General features: G+C 59.3%; 1 long non-coding RNA gene across 1 annotated transcript; it reads left to right on the top strand.

Moving 5' to 3' along the window:
- The first annotated feature begins 227 nt into the window (after positions 1-227).
- Positions 228-2126, top strand: LOC129493918 (uncharacterized). Its single transcript, XR_008661231.1, has 3 exons — positions 228-520; positions 742-827; positions 1675-2126. It is a non-coding gene; the product is annotated as an uncharacterized LOC129493918 (long non-coding RNA).
- Positions 2127-3394: the final 1268 nt, after the last annotated feature.

Below are 3394 nucleotides of genomic sequence, written 5' to 3' on the forward strand. Positions count from 1 at the left end.
GGGCAGAGCAATCCCTTCTTGTAGAGGGTTGGGCAGTGACCCCCAAATTCATGTCCACACAGAACCTCAGAATGTGACCTTATTTGGAAATAGGGTCTTGGCACAGATAATTAGTTCAGCTGGGATGAGGTCATGGGGGTGGGCCCTGAGCCAACCACTGGTGTCTTTACAAGAGAAGACAGAGGCAGAGGCAGACACACACAGGGAGAGCACCGTGAGAGCACCGTGTGAACACGGGGTGGAGATGGGGTGACGCAGCCACAAGCCAAGGCACAGCAAGGGTTGTCAGTGGCCACCAGAAGCTGGCGAGCGTGAAGTGGGCCCTCCCTCCGGCCTCAGAGGGAAACAGGCCTGCACACACCTGGTCCTGGACCTCCCGCTGCTTGTTTACACCCTCAGTGGCGGCGATTTGTTATGGAAGCCCCAAGAAACAATGACACCCCTACGGTGACCCTCACCCACCCCCCATGTGACCCCAGAGAGGGTCAGGGCCATCTGCAGCTCACCCAGAACCTCCCAGGTCAGCTGGGGGACGGTGGCCTTGGGCTTATCAATGGTCAGCAGGGCTGGGATGCCTTGAGGTGAGAGCATGGGGCCAGATGCATTCCACCTCTGTGCAGTGGGGTCAGGCCAGGGAGGGTGAGGTCGGGGAGGGTGAGGTCGGGGAGGGCGAGGTCAGGGAGGGGGTCAGGGAGGGGGTCAGGGAGGGTCCGGGTAGACAGGGCTGACCCCTTGCTGCAGGGCCGCCTTCTCAGCAAGCACACAGGCCAGTACCCTCCGAGGCATCCTGTAAATGAGGTCACCTGCAGAAACCTCCAGGGAGAAAGGTAGGCCTTGTTTGGGATGCTGGGGTCCTCGGACCTTTGACAGAGAAGGGAGGGAGAGGATGGGTGCGGGGCTCATCCGCGGAACCAGGTGACCCGAGGCCGTTCTGACATCATCGGACCCGGTACTAACTGAGGGCTGGGTCATGCTAAAGAGCAACCACCCACAGACAAACTCAAACTGCCCAAATACAAGGTCGAGGGAACCCCCGAAACGGTCGTGGTGCCTCTGAGTAGTAGGATCTGACGTTCCCTGTGACTTTTGCATATTTTCAACAATAATGATGTGTCTCTTTGAAAATGAAAAAACACATTTTCTGTCCGAAACGGTCTTGACCAGAGGGGACGAACACTGAGCCCGCAGGTCACACGGGCTGAGACGGTGACCTGGCTGCGCTCCAGGGCGGGGCTCGGAGGCCGGGGACTCCTGGTTTCAGGTCAGCAGTTCCCGGAACAGCTCTCAGCTGACTTGAGGCCACGTCAGGCCTTTCACGTGCGCACACTCGTGGGTCATGTGCGCGGCGTTAGAAACGACCGCCCAGGGGCCGTGTAAGTATCTGTTTCTTAATTCATGAAAGATTAACCGTAACAAACCCATCACATGTCAGCCCAAGTAACACACTTTTGATAAAAAATAATTATGTTTTCAAAAAGAAAAAAAAAAGACACGAGGCTTTAAATTTTTTCTGTTTTGCGGTGTCCTTACTGCCTGGCGTTGCCAGAGGGCCTCGGGGCTGCTCCGGCAGCGGCTGCTGCTGCGCGGCGGCTGCACGGAGGCCCCGGGGAGAAAATCTGGTCTCGCACAGGCGTGTGGTTCGAAAGGACAAGAATGTTTTAATGGGGTTTGCAGGTGCCTGCAGGTATTGCTCTGGAGGCGGCTGTAACCGGTGGATGCTTCCCGAAGTGTAGTCACCGCGCGGCTCCGGGAAGCCCCGAGCTTCCCCCTGCGAGCAGCCGTAGAGGGCCGGGGCCTGGCCGCCGAGGGGGCAGCTCCGCGGGCTCCATGCCCCCCCCCCCGCCTGCCGCCCCGCGGCTTCCCCGGACCTGCACGTCTCCGTAGGCCCCTGGGGAGCGCGGCAACCTCCCCTGCAGGTGCTCTGCTGATCCGGGTGTCACCCGTCCCCGCTGCGAGGTCCACATCTGTCCTCCGTCCTTGACCAGGTGATTTACGCCGTTCCTGCGGCTCTGGTTTCCGTGAGGTCCCCTCACTTGGCTTACAGTTATGGGGCACCCCTTGCCCCATGGGTCTTCGAGAGCAGGAGGGAGTGAGCCCCCTGACCGCCCATGCCAACCTCTGGTGAGCGCCTGGCTGCCTCCCTGTGGCTGGGGGGCCCGAGGGCAAGCCGGGAGAGGCAGCCCCACGTGCTCCACGCCTTGGTGCTGCGAAGGGACCCAGTTTACCTTCCGTCACCCTGGTGTCCTTCCATGACACATGTGTTTTGGGCAGATACCAGGAGAACAAGAGCTTCGGCAGGTCCTCCAAGTCCTGACAGAAACTGGTCAAATCTGTGTACCTGTGTCCTCAGCCAGTCCCGGGCCCACCCCGTTGCCGGGGTGGCAACAAGGCCCCAGTGCCGTCTCCACTGCTGGACTCCTCCGGAGCTCAGGGTCGGTTCACGAGCTGTGGGCGATCATCTCACGGAGCTTAGCCCTCCTGAGCAGGGCAAACGTACGCGGTGGCCACGTACTTGGCCATAAGGACTCTGAAGGCCTTTCTCTCCGACCCCTGCACCAATCGGCCCCTGAAGACGCTCAGGCTGTCGCAACAGGCACCTGTTCTCACGCTCACGGTTCTGCGGGTCAACTGGCGTTAGGCTGAGCAGGCTGGGCTTGGCCGCTGGCTCTGCTCTCCCCCCGAGGTGGCTGCATGTGGCTTCTCATCGAGGGAAGGGATCTGTCTGTCCATGTGTGTCATTCTGGGGGCCGCAGAACATGGGTCTCAAGACGCATCACGGTGAACAAGGTCTCTGCTAAACTAGGCGTCCACTGAAGCTCTTTGCTCATTCCAGTGTGCTAAGGTGTCACGGCCAAGACACCCACCCCAGCCTCAAGGTGAGCCGTCCCTCCACGAGGGAAAGAAGGAGCAATCGTTCCTCAGTCATAGTTCTAACCGGTACACTCTACCCTCTTGTACCAGCCTCTGAAGAGGGTCTGTGTCTGGGCTGGCTCCTGCAAGTGTGCCTGTCTCTTCCGCTGGTCCGTGGCCCACCCTTGTTGCCCTGGTCACAGTTACCAGGAAGCAACTGGTCATTTCCAGCTGCCTCAGGCAACTGACTGGAACTCCTAACAAATGGAAGGTAGAGGATTGGAACTGGACCCAAGCAGGTGGTAGGGAGATAAGAAAGGAAGCCTTAGGCAAACCAGCCACTGTCCCCTCAAGGGAAAAACACAAACCTAGCCTGGAGCTGGTCCATGGGACGCTGCACTCTGATGGAACAAGGATGATGGAATTGGTCCATGGGATGCTGCCCTTAGAGGGAACAAGGATGCTGGAGCTGGTCCATGGGATGCTGCACTCAGAAGGAACAAGGACACTGGAGCTGGTCCATGGGATGCTGCCCTCAGAGGGA

This window comes from Nyctereutes procyonoides, unplaced genomic scaffold (assembly GCF_905146905.1).
Source record: "Nyctereutes procyonoides isolate TBG_1078 unplaced genomic scaffold, NYPRO_anot_genome, whole genome shotgun sequence".
Taxonomy (NCBI): Eukaryota; Metazoa; Chordata; class Mammalia; order Carnivora; family Canidae; genus Nyctereutes; species Nyctereutes procyonoides.